A 12,743-nucleotide genomic window follows, 5' to 3' on the forward strand; every position below is an offset into this window, starting at 1 on the left:
CATTTTGTACTGAGAGGGGGAAGGAGCTGTCTGTTGGAGGTCAGATGTCCACGATAAAAGCTCGATGTTTTTTCAGTCAGTGAGCTCTTAAAATCTCTTAGTGTGTGGGAATGCCTGGCTTCTAAAACTCACCAGCTGAGTCTGAGAGGTTTCTTTGCAGAGCTGTTTTCAGGCAGCAGAATTGCCCCCCCAGGAGGGACTCTGTGCCTGCTCTCCCGTGGCTCCAAGGGATCTCTGGCCCTTCACGCCGGCACCGAGATTTTCTCGGGAAGGGCCTCAGATCCCCGGACCAGTCTGGGACACAGGCAAAATCCCCCTGCCTTTGTAAATAAGGCCTTCTTGTGGCTTCCTCCCTGTACACATTGGGTGGGGTATTATTTGGTGTTTGGGATCTTAATCTGGGAGTCCAGACTTGGAGGTTTCTTTGGCCTTGGGAACAGGTCTTTGGTTTCTTTTGTGTTCTGGGTACTTGAGGTTCCAAAGAAGGACTCTTGAAATGCCTTTTGGGCTGTCCATTGAACCCTTGGGACCAAATTGGGCCCCCCTGGAGGGACAGTGCTGTTGGTGCCCCCCGGGTTGGGGCACCCCGAGGACTCCAGCGCGCACCGAAAGGATTATTCGGGGAGATCCTCGGGGTGCCCGGCCCTGGGGAGCTCAAAGCAAGGTCCCTGCCATGGATTCAGGCATTGCTGAGAGTATCCCAGGGGTCCCTGTCCCTGCTAGACATGGAGCTCTCTAATGGGCTGTAATTGGGTTCTAAAAGTGGTGCTCCAAGTGCCAAACAAGTGTGGGATTGGGATTAAGAAATGAGCAGTGAGGGTGCAATTGGCTGTTTTCTCTGGAATGTGACTGTGAGAGCTGCAGGAGTGCAAGGTGTGTGTTCCAGTCCCCACCATTTGGTTTGCACATGTCCTGGTCAGACACAGGTCCAACAAGGGCAGGTGATGGTCCCAGCTGCAGTTATGGGAAAAATAGTTCAAAGAGAGCCACAAAAGCTGGAAATCATCCTGGAGGCTCTTGGCAAACCAAGTTTCCTGAGTTACTCCTGGAAGAAGGATAGTGAGAACCTTTCTAGTGCTGGCAGATCCTTTGAATAGATAGCCTTGAGTGTGTCCTCGTTGCACTCTGGGAGCTGATTGCCAGGGCACCCAGCGGGCTGGGATGATTCCAGAGCAGCTGCAGTTGTTCCTGTCGTGTGGGCCAGTGGAATTCCAGGAAAATGGACAAGGGCAGAACCTGTAAGAATTCCCCCTAAGGCAGAGTCTCTACTGAGCTGCGGATGGGGCGCGGGGGGCGCGGGGGGTCCTTTGCGGCGCCGGCGGTGTCGGGGCTGCAGTACCGGCCGTGTCCGCCAGGCGGAGACTGCGGGGCACAAGCCGAGGGTGCCCCGGGCCCGGGCCAGAGCCGGGCAGGGCCGGGAGGGTTCGGGAGTCCCGGCGGGGAAAGGACCGAGGGATCGGGGCACATTCAAACCCCCCCGACCGTCCCCGCAGCGCTGCCCTCGGCCGGGAGCGTCCGATCCCCCCGGGAACGCGGGAGCGGGGAACGGGCGGGGCATTCCCAGCGGGAATGCGGGAGGGGCGGGACCGGGATGAGCGACAGCGGGAGGGGCGGGCGGGGCCCGTGAGAGGAGTGTGGGGCGGGGACCGAGGGGACGGACAGGTCGGGGGGACGGGGCCGTAGAGGGGTGTGGGGTGGGGCTGTGACCATAGACGGGGTGTGGGGTGGGGCTGTGACCATAGACGGGGTGTGGGGTGGGGCTGTGACCATAGACGGGGTGTGGGGTGGGGCTGTGACCATAATGGGAGTTCGTAAGGCGGGGCAATGCCCATAAAAAGAGCTTGTGGGGCGGGGCGTGCCCATAAAAAGAGTGCTGGGGCGGGGCGATGCCCATGTAGGGTTGTGTAGGGCGGGTGTATGTCCATAAAAGGAGTGCCGGGGCGGGGCGATGCCCATGTAGGGTTGTGTAGGGTGGGTGTATGTACATAAAGGGGCGTGTAGGGCGGGGCGACGCCCTTAAAAGGAATGTCGGGGCGTGGCGATGCCCATATATGGCTGTGTAGGGCGGGGCGATGCCCCTAAAAGGAGTGTCGGGGCGGGGCGATGCCCATGTAGGGTTGTGTGGGGCGGGTGTATGTCCATAAAAGGGGCGTGTAGGGCGGGACGACGCCCTAAAAGGAGTGTCGGGGCGTGGTGATGCCCATATACGGCTGTGTAGGGCGGGGCGATGCCCATGTAGGGTTCTGTAGGGCGGGGTTATGTCCATAAAAGGATCCTGTGGGGCGGGGCGATGCCCATGTAGGGTGGTGTAGGGCGGGACGATGACCCTAAAAGGAGTGTCGGGGCGGGGCGATGCCCATGTAGGGTGGTGTAGGGCGGGTTATATCCATAAAAGGATCCTGTGGGGCGGGGCGATACCCATGTAGGGTGGTGTAGGGCGGGTTATGTCCATAAAAGGATCCTGTGGGGCGGGGCGATGCCCGTCCAAGGAGTGCCGGGGCGGGACGAGATCCATACTGGGATGTCCGGGTCCCTTCCCCGCGGGGTCGCAGCCGAGGCTGCGGGCGGGTCCGGCCCGTGCTCGGGCGATGGGCGGTGGGCGATGGGCTATGGGCGATGGCGGTGGGCGATGGGCGATGGGTTCGTTCCCGTGCTCGGGGGGCAGCGGGAGCGGCGCTGCGGGGCGGGACGGGCGGGAGGTGCCGGGGGACGGCGGGGGAGCCGCGGCGGGGCCCGGGGGCTGCAGCTCTCGGGCTCTGCCCGGGCTCGGCGGGAGGAGCCGGGGGTCGGCACGGCGCCATTCGGGTCTTTTTGTTCCCGTTTGTCTGGTTCCCTTTTCGACCGCTGCGGTGCTGGGCAGGAAATAAAAATAAAAAGAAAGAAAAGGTAATGAAAAAAAAAATAAAATGAAATAAAAATAAATTAAATTAAAAAATTAAATGAAAAAAATGAAATTAAAGAAAGAAACGAAATAAAAGGAAAATAAAATTAAATAAAATGTTAAAAAATGAAATAAAATAAACAAAAATAAAAAGAAAGAAAATAAAATAAAAATAAAATAAAATGAAAATAAAATAAAATGAAATTAAAGAAAGAAACGAAATCAAAGGAAAATTAAATTAAATAAAATAATAAAAAATGAAATAAAGTAAATAAAAAAATAAAATAAAAAGGAAAGAAAATAAAATGAGAATAAAATAAAATGAAATTAAAGAAAGAAACCAAATAAAAGGAAAATTAAATTAAATTAAATAATAAAAACTGAAATAAAGTAAACAAAAAATAAAATAAAAAGGAAAGAAAATAAAATGGGAATAAAATAAAATGAAATTAAAGAAAGAAACGAAATAAAAGGAAATAAAAGGACCTTCGGGGGCGCGGGGGGTCCTTTGCGGCGCCGGCGGCGGCGGGGCTGCAGTACCGGCCGTGTCTGCCAGGCGGAGACTGCGGGGCACAAGCCGATTATTCACCCAACAAAATTCCAAAGCACATTTTTGGTTCTGTTTGAAGAACTTAAAATAACTTTAAAACCAATAAATCACCCTTTCCTTCTTCTTTTTTTCCCTTTTAGATGATAGAATTGCCTCTCTGTCCGTGTCCTGAGGTGCGGCTGCAGGGACTGTCAGGCCTTGTTGGCTGTGAGTTCGTGGGGTTCTCCCTGGGAAATTGGGAATAAAAAAAAATAAAAAGAAAGGAAATAAAATGAAAATAAAATAGAAAGAAAGAAAATAAAATGAAAATAAAATGAAATTAAATGAAAGAAAAAAGGTAAATAAAATGATTTTTAAAATGAAATAAAAGAAATGAAAGGAAAAAATAAAAAAAATAAAGAAAAAGAAAGAAAATAAAATAAGAAAGAAACTAAAATCAAAATAAAATGAAATAAAAAAAGTAAAATGAAAAAATAAAATAAAGTTAAGGAAAGAAACGAAATAAAAGGAAAAGAAAGTTAAATAAAATAATAAAAATGAAATAAAGGAATAAAATGAAAATAAAATAAAAAGAAAGAAAATAAAATGAAAATAAAATAAAATATAATAAAATGAAAATTGAATTAAATTAAACTGAATTAAACTAATAGCATAAAATGAAATTAAAGAAAGGAAAGAAAAGGAAAAAAATTAAATAGAAAAATTAAAAAATGAAATAAAAAAAGAAATAAAAAAAAGAAAAGTCAAAGAAATAAAAGAAAATGAAATTAAAGAAAGAAATTAAATAAAAATAAAAATGAAATTAAAATAAATGAAAGAAAGAAATGAAAGAAAAGGAAAATAAAATTGAATAAAATAGAAAAAAAGAAATAAAACAAACAAAAAAAAAGAGAAAATAAAATAAAATAAAATAAACAAATAAATGAGTAGAACTTAAAGAAAAATGAAAGAAAAGGAAAATAAAATAAAATAAAATAATAAAAAATGAAATGAAATATTTTTATTTTTATTTTTGATATTTAATTTCCTTTTAAATTTCTTTTTTATTTTATTTTTTCACTTTCTTGCTCTCTTGTCCTTTTCTGTTCTTTTTCATCGATTTTTCCTTATTTTTTATTTCTTTTTTTTATTTATTTATTTTTATTTTCCCGATTTTATTCGCACGATTTGACCCCTCGACTCCCGCCGGGATTGACGGAGCGAGCGGCCAATGGGAGCGCGGGGAAGGCGGGGCGATGCCGCGTAGCCACCAATCAGAACGCGAGGCCGCGTTCCCAGCAGCCAATGAGGAGGCGGCGGGGGTGGGTTGCCGAGCTTCTCTTTTCCCTTTCCCGGCCTTTCAAGAGAATAAGAACATTGAACCGGGAAATAAAGTTTAAACATTTTATTATGAATTTTTTTTCAACCAATTCCACATTCCGGGAAAAATCCAGTCCCGGTTTTTCCGGGATCCCAAAGGGCCGGGGGAGCCCCAGGGATGGCCGGTGAGGATGAGGGCGAAAGGGCGGGAAATGTGAGGAAAAAGGGGGAGAAACGTGAGGGAAACGTGAAGGTAAAAAGGGCCAGAAACATGAGGGGAAAAGGGCGGGAAACGTGAGGGCAGGGGGGCTGCGGATGGGGCGCGGGGGGGCGCGGGGGGTCCTTTGCGGCGCCGGCGGTGTCGGGGCTGCAGTACCGGCCGTGTCCGCCAGGCGGAGACTGCGGGGCACAAGCCGAGGGTGCCCCGGGCCCGGGCCAGAGCCGGGCAGGGCCGGGAGGGTTCGGGAGTCCCGGCGGGGAAAGGACCGAGGGATCGGGGCACATTCAAACCCCCCCGACCGTCCCCGCAGCGCTGCCCTCGGCCGGGAGCGTCCGATCCCCCCGGGAATGCGGGAGCGGGGAACGGGCGGGGCATTCCCAGCGGGAATGCGGGAGGGGCGGGACTGGGATGAGCGACAGCGGGAGGGGCGGGCGGGGCCCGTGAGAGGAGTGTGGGGCGGGGACCGAGGGGACGGACAGGTCGGGGGGACGGGGCCGTAGAGGGGTGTGGGGTGGGGCTGTGACCATAGACGGGGTGTGGGGTGGGGCTGTGACCATACAAGGGGTTCGTAGGGTGGGGCGATGCCCAAAAAAGGAGTTTTAGGGACGGACTATGACCATAAAAAGAGCATGTGGGGCGGGGAGATGCCCATAAGGGGAGTGTCGGGGCGGGGCGATGCCCATGTAGGGTTGTGTAGGGCGGGGTTATGTCCCTAAAAGGAGTGTCAAGGCGGGGCGATGCCCATATAGGGTTCTGTAGGGCGGGATTATGCCCCTAAAAGGAGTGTCGGGGCGGGGCTATGCCCATGTATGGTTGTGTAGGGCGGGGTTATGTCCCTAAAAGGAGTGTCAAGGCGGGGCGATGCCCATATAGGGTTCTGTAGGGCGGGATTATACCCCTAAAAGGAGTGTCGGGGCGGGGCGATGCCCATGTAGGGTCTTGTAGGGCGGGTTCTATCCATAAAAGGATCCTGTGGGGCGGAGCGATGCCCATGTAGGGTTGTGTAGGGCGGGTTATGTCCATAAAAGGATCCTGTGGGGCGGGGCGATGCCCGTCCAAGGAGTGCCGGGGCGGGACGAGATCCATACTGGGATGTCCGGGTCCCTTCCCCGCGGGGTCGCAGCCGAGGCTGCGGGCGGGCCCGGCCCGTGCGGGGGCCATGGGCGATGGGCGATGGGCGATGGGCGATGGGCTATGGGCGATGGGCGATGGGCGATGGCGGTGGGCGATGGGCGATGGGCGGTGGGCGATGGGCGATGGGCGATGGCGGTGGGCGATGGCGGTGGGCGATGGCGATGGGTTCGTTCCCGTGCTCGGGGGGCAGCGGGAGCGGCGCTGCGGGGCGGGACGGGCGGGAGGTGCCGGGGGACGGCGGGGGAGCCGCGGCAGGGCCCGGGGGCTGCAGCTCTCGGGCTCTGCCCGGGCTCGGCGGGAGGAGCCGGGGGTCGGCACGGCGCCATTCGGGTCTTTTTGTTCCCGTTTGTCTGGTTCCCTTTTCGACCGCTGCGGTGCTGGGCAGGAAAGGCTGGGAAGAAAGCCCGGGAGCGGCTCCCGACGGGCTTTGCAGCCATTTGGCACCTTGGGAGGAGGCACAAATCCCCGCGGGGCCGAGCGAGGGCTGCGGGGAGCGCAGCAGGGGCGGCGAGCTGGGCCGGGGCTGGGACCGGTCCCCAAAACACGCAGCCAGAAGCGGCCCAAAAGAACCCCAGAGCCCGGCGAGGGCGACAAAGGGACGGGGCAGCCCCAGGTGTGGCCGGTGAGGATGACGAGGGACCGGCCCTGCCGGGGGGTTTGCTGGGAGCACTTTTTGTCGGGAGCTTCTGCAGAGGAGCCATGGATCCCGGGGAGTCTCTCCAGCCAGGAATTTCCCCTGATATTTTCGCTCCTAAAACCAGTGAGTTTTATTTCCTCGGTGCACAAAACCTGATGGTATTTGTTAAACTCACTTGCTAAGTTATGCATTGCTTGATGAACCCTTTCCTCTTTGCCTTTTCCTAGAGGGATGATCGGTCCTGCCTTGGAAGCAAGAGAATGTCCTGGTGTCTGGGAATATTTTGGGCATAAAACTGGAGGTAAACTGTAGGGGACAGAGGGTGTATTTGGAGTGTAATAGCTCAGCAAGTCAGGAGGGGAGCGATTCAAGTCATAAACAGGAAATCAATATTTTGGGGCTGCCTTTCTGAGAGGGAATAACAATTGTTTTCCGTGGGAAGGCAAGCACGTGGCCCCCATGATTTAAGGTGTAGATGACAGCCTGCCCAGGGGAGGTAAAGGACAGCAAGACTTTTGTGTCCTGACCCTTTCTGGACAAATTGGTGGAAAGGTGAAGCTTTCACTCAGCATCTGGGTGAGCTGATGAGTCGTTTTTTTGTGAGGGGCTCCAGCCATGTCCCTGGGGGGAAGGGAGGGCTGGATGGGCTGGATGGAGCCACAGGCACGTGCTTGTGGGAACACACTTGTCCAGGGCGCTGGGATCCGGGTCGGGCTCCAGTTCCCCTGGTGTCCAGGGATGCAGGGGCTGAGGGGTTGGATCTCCCTGGGGCTTTGCAGGAGAGCAGGAGTGAGAGGAAATGCGGTGCCAGAGCTGTGTCCCAGTGGGCTGTGTTTGCCTCTGAGGACAGAGAGCCTGTGGGCTGAGGTGAGATTGCTGTGAGTGTTGGGATGAGCAATGCAGGGAACAGGGAGCTCAGATCAGTCCTTGGGCAGGAATTGAACTTGGGAGATCAGCTGGTCTGGCCCCAGAGAGCACCACTGAAATCAGCATTAATGACCTGGCCTGTGCCCACTGCTCCTTATTCATTCCAAAGCACGTGTTGGTTCTGTTTTAGGAACTTAAAATAACTTTAAACGAAATAAGTCACCATTTCCTTTTTCTTTTTCCCTTTCAGGTGGTGGAATTGCCTCTCTACCCGTGTGCTGAGCTGTGGCTGCAGGGACTGTCAGGCCTTGTTGGCTGTGAGTTCGTGGGGTTCTCCCTGGGTTGTTTATAGGGTAGAGATTGAACATATTTAGATCTAAATGTGATGATCAGATGTGGAGAGGTAGGGAAAGTTTGGGGGTTAAAATCAGGGGCAATCTGTAGCAGAGAGAATGAAAATGTTGTGTTAAAACAGAGGTAATCAGGAGTGGGCTGGAAGGGAAAGTTGTGGGGTGAGATAGGAGAGAGTATCCATGGCAGAGAATGACTATTTGGAGGTGAAACTGAGGAATCAGCAGTGGACAGGGAGGGAAAACATTGGGGTAAACTCTGGGGCAGTGTGTAGCAGAGAGAAGGAAGATTTTGGGGTCAGCTGAGGCCGTCAGTAGTGGGCAGGAAAGGAAAGTTCTGGGGGTAAAACTTGAGAAAACCTCCGGGTTAGAAAATGAACCTTTGGAGGTAAAAAAGAGTTACTGAGTGGTGTGCAGGTGGAGAAAACTGTGGGGGTTAAATGTGAGGTGATCTGTGGGGGAGAGAATGAAGATCTTGTGTTAAAAACGAGGTGACCAGTTGTGGGCTGGAAGGGCAGGTTTTGGGGCTTCAAAAGGAGGTTGATTCTCTGCGGGGAGAGAATGAAGCAAAGGAAATAAAATAAAAAGAAAAGAAAGAATAAAACTAAAAGAAATAAAAAGAAAAAAATGAAATTAAATAAAATAATAATAAAATAAAATAAAAAATAAAGAAAATAATTGGAAAATAAAATAAAATGAAATTTTAAAAAAGAAATTAAATAAAAGGAAAATAAAACTAAATAAAATAATAAAAAATGCAATAAAATAAAAATAAAAAGAAAGAAAATAAAATGAAAATGAAATAAAATGCAATTAAAGAAAGAAGTGAAATAAAAGGAAAATAAAATTAAATAAAATAATAAAAAATGCAAAAAATAAACAAAAATAATAAGAAAAATAAAACGAAAATAAAAATAAAATTAATAAAAAAAATAAAATTAAATTAAATTAAATTAAATGAAAATAAAAATAGAATAGAAAGAAATAAAATAAAATGAAAATAAAATTAAATTAAAGAAAGAAACAAAATAAAAGGAAAATAAAATTAAATAAAATAATACATAATGCAGTAAAATAAACAAAAATAAAAAGGTAGAAAATAAACTGAAAATGAAGTAAAAAGACATAAAATAAAATGAAAATAAAATAAAATAAAATAAAAATAAAAAAATGAAATAAAGTGAAACTAAAAGAAAGAAACGAAAGAAAAGGAAAATAAAATTAAATAATTTAAAACTGAAATCAAATAAACGAAAAGAAATAAAATGAAATAAAAAGAACTAAAATAAAACAGAATAAAATAAAATAAGAAGAAAGAAAATAAAGTGTTTTCTTTGAGGTAAACTGAGGTAAAGTGAGGTGATGAGTGGTGGAGAGGTGTGGAAAATGTGGGCTGTTAAAGTCGGGGCAATGTGGTGGGCAGAGCAGGAGTGTTTGGAGGTGGGTTGAGGTTGTGAGCAGTGGGCAGGAGGGGCTGATTTTGGGGTGTCCGTCGAGTGGGTGCTTTGGCCCGCGGGTGCAGCGAGGCCATCCCCGTGGGCGCTTTGTGAGGCAGGTGGCGGGTTTGGGGCTGTGTGTCAGGGAGGGCAGGGGGGCTGCGGATGGGGCGCGGGGGGCGCGGGGGGTCCTTTGCGGCGCCGGCGGTGTCGGGGCTGCAGTACCGGCCGTGTCCGCCAGGCGGAGACTGCGGGGCACAAGCCGAGGGTGCCCCGGGCCCGGGCCAGAGCCGGGCAGGGCCGGGAGGGTTCGGGAGTCCCGGCGGGGAAAGGACCGAGGGCTCGGGGGACGGGGCTGGGAGTGTTGGGATGAGCGATCCGGGGCACGGGGAGCTCCGATCAGTCCTTGGGCAGGAACTGAACTTGGGAAATCCGCTGGTCTGGCCCCAGAGAGCCCCACTGAAATCTGGATTAGTGACGTGCCCTGTGCCCAACACTCACTGTGTACCCAACAAAATTCCAAACAAGTCTTTGTTCTGTTTTAAGAATTTAAAATAACTTTAAAAGAAAAAAGTCACCATTTCCTCCTTCTTTTTCCCTTTCAGGTGGTGGAATTGCCTCTCTGTCCGTGTGCTGAGCTGCGGCTGCAGGGACTGTCAGGCCTTGTTGGCTGTGAGTTCGTGGGGTTCTCCCTGGGAAACTGGCAATAATTAGCAGTCAGGTTGCAGAAATGTTTTCTGAAGCCTTTGCCTTTTGTGTGCCTTTGGCTGACAGCTCTCCTCTTTGTGCCTTTGCAGCTGTTGCCTGGTGTCATTTCCCTGCCTGAGCTGGCTGTGGGTTGGTGTGGGACGGCGAGGCCGGAGAGAGCGAGCGGAGGAGCCTCGGGCTGGAGAGGGGCAGGAGAAAGGCCCTGTGGGCAAAGGGACCTCCCCGTGTGCCCGGGGCCCTGCGGGGGACAGGATGGACACTCTGGGGTCACTCTGAGGGGTGAGTGGAGAGCCTGGGGGCAGAATGGGAGTTCACCTCCGGGGAATAAAGAGGGCACCTTTGTGAGGGAAGAGCTGAGGTCACGTGTTTAACCACATTGCCAAAGTTGTGTTTGCACAAATTGGGGCCAGAAGTGAAGGTCCATCCAAAGCAAACCCTGCTCAACCTCCAAATCCCAGGATAAGTTCAACAGGCTGCTAATTGAGGGACTAAAACTACACATAAATGGAGCCAAGAGCACTAATAGGGTCCCTGGGAATCCCATTACATTGTTGTCATAGAGTTTTTAACAGATTTTGAAGTTTTTTATAACAGCAACATGTTTCTTCCTATGGATTTTTCCCTCTGCAGGATTTGGGGTTTGTTTAGGTTTTGAATCCCTCCCAGTGGCCCGGGCCAGAGGGGCTGTGGTTGCCAGCTGCTCCCCGTGTCCGTGCTGAACCAGCATCCCAGGGGCACAACAGGCGGCGGCGACACTTCCAAAGGAAGATTTGTCTCTCTGTGGGAAGCCGGGATTTCAAGGAGCGAGAGACGTTCCTGTCCAGCGTGGTTCACCTCCCGCCCTCCCCGAGCACGGCGCGGGCGACTGCAAGGAAGGATTCCTTTTTGCCCGTCCCCAGCCGGTGCCAGCCCAGCTGGCCGTGCTCCCTGCGGCCCGTCCGTGCAGAGGAGGGAGAGCGGCGGAGATTTATTAAGAGTGCATTTCCTGACAGTGTTTGTCTGCAGTCTTTCCCTCCTTTGACTCCCATGGCAGCGCCCGGGTTTCTTATTTCCTCTTGTGTAGCTGTTTGCATCCTAGGCAGGACCTGCCTCATCTGGAAATAAAGATTAAATATTTTAAGTGGGTTTTTAAAACCAGAGGGTTTGCCAGTGGAGGGTGCGAGTTGCAGAGACGGGGGGGGGGGGAGAAGAAGGAGAGCCTCAGGTGTGGGATGAGCTGCACCTTCTTGAGTGCGGGGAAGAAGTGGCTGTTGGAAATTGCAGAGGTTGCGAAGGCGGGAGGGGAATGCTGAAAGCAGAGCCGGGAGCGGGCTGTGCCTGAGCCGCGGCACGGTCAGTGCCAGCTCCGGGGCCGGCTGCGCTGCCGGGGCTGCCCGAGCGCGGACACGGGGACAGACGGGCGGCTGCGCTCCGGCTCCCCGACCGCGGGGCTCGGCCCCTCCTGCCCGCCGATCGACGCGGCACCGGGACCGACCGACGGACCAATCCCGCCCGGGGCACCGGGACCGACCGACCGATCCCGCCCGGGGCACCGGGAGCGACGGACGGACGGACGGACGGGCCGCCCCTCGGGGGAGGAGCGAGGCGGGGAGCGGGGCCTCGGGGCGCGGGACCGGCGCAGGTGCGCGAGGCCGCAGGGCGCGTGCGCGACGTACAGGTGCGCGAGGCCGCAGGGCGCGTGCGCGACGTACAGGTGCGCGAGGCCGCAGGGCGCGTGCGCGACGTACAGGTGCGCGAGGCCGCAGGGCGCGTGCGCGACGTACAGGTGCGCGAGGCCGCAGGGCGCGTGCGCGACGTACAGGTGCGCGAGGCCGCAGCGCGCGTGCGCGAAGTACAGGTGCGCGAAGCCGCAACGCGCGTGCGCGAGGCAGAGGAGCGCGAGGCCGCAACGCGCGTGCGCGAGGCAGAGGAGCGCGAGGCCGCAACGCGCGTGCGCGGAGTACAGGTGCGCCAGACCGCAGGGCGCGTGCGCGAAGCACAGGTGCGCCAGGTCGCAGCGCGCGTGCGCGGGGCACAGGTGCGCGGGGCGGGGCCGAGGTGATTTAAGGCCCCGTGAGGAGCCGCCGGCGCCATTTTGCAGGTGTTCGGCGGAGGAGGCGGCAGCGAACGCGCCGGGCTCCCCCGGCGGGGCCCAGGGATGGCCTCGGCCATCCACCCCTACCCCTCTCCACCTCTCCTTCCTCCCCTCCTTTCCTTCCCCCGGACCTCCCTCTTCCCTCCTCCTCTCTTCCCCCGAGCCGCTCTCCCCCCACCCCCGCTCCGCTCCCCCTCCGCTCCCCGGCTCCCCTCAGCCCTCCTTCCTCCCTCTCCTCCCACCACCCTTCCCGCCCCCTGCCCCGGCTCCCTCTCCGCCCTCTCCCTTCTCTCCTGCACACCCCGACTCCCCCCGGACCCCTCCTCCTTTCCCTCACCCGGCCTCCCTCTGCCCTCGCCTCGCCCCGCTCCGCACCCAACCCCGCAACCCGCTCCGGGCCTGTCCCCCCGCCCCAGCCTTCCTTCCTCCCCTCCTGCCTGCCCGGCTCTTCCCCGCTGCCCACCCCGAACTCCCCTCTCTTCCCTCTCAATTCCCCCGCTCAGTTTCCCTCTATTCCCTCTCAATTCCCCCTCGATTTCCCATCTTTTCCCTTTCACTTCTCCCTCTATTCCATCTGAGATCTCCTT

At 53.1% G+C, this 12,743-nt stretch overlaps 1 long non-coding RNA gene across 5 annotated transcripts in view; it reads left to right on the plus strand.

Annotated features, from left to right (window-relative positions):
* LOC127464302 (uncharacterized) overlaps positions 1-11,202 on the plus strand; it is a 52,999-nt gene extending 41,797 nt beyond the window's left edge. For 4 of the 5 annotated variants that reach the window (XR_007901288.1, XR_007901286.1, XR_007901287.1 and 1 more), the window contains 5 exons: positions 6,949-7,022; positions 7,839-7,905; positions 9,980-10,046; positions 10,172-10,361; positions 10,713-11,202. This is a non-coding gene — a long non-coding RNA (uncharacterized LOC127464302). Of the gene's footprint in view, positions 1-6,374; positions 6,845-6,948; positions 7,023-7,838; positions 7,906-9,979; positions 10,047-10,171; positions 10,362-10,712 lie in introns of those variants that run through there. The other variant, XR_007901285.1, reaches the window with a different exon arrangement.
* The last annotated feature ends 1,541 nt before the right edge of the window (positions 11,203-12,743 follow it).

The sequence above is a fragment of the Manacus candei genome, unplaced genomic scaffold, assembly GCF_025592945.1.
Source record: "Manacus candei isolate 608988 ecotype Guabito, Panama unplaced genomic scaffold, ASM2559294v1 h1tg000209l, whole genome shotgun sequence".
In the NCBI taxonomy this organism is placed as follows: domain Eukaryota; kingdom Metazoa; phylum Chordata; class Aves; order Passeriformes; family Pipridae; genus Manacus; species Manacus candei.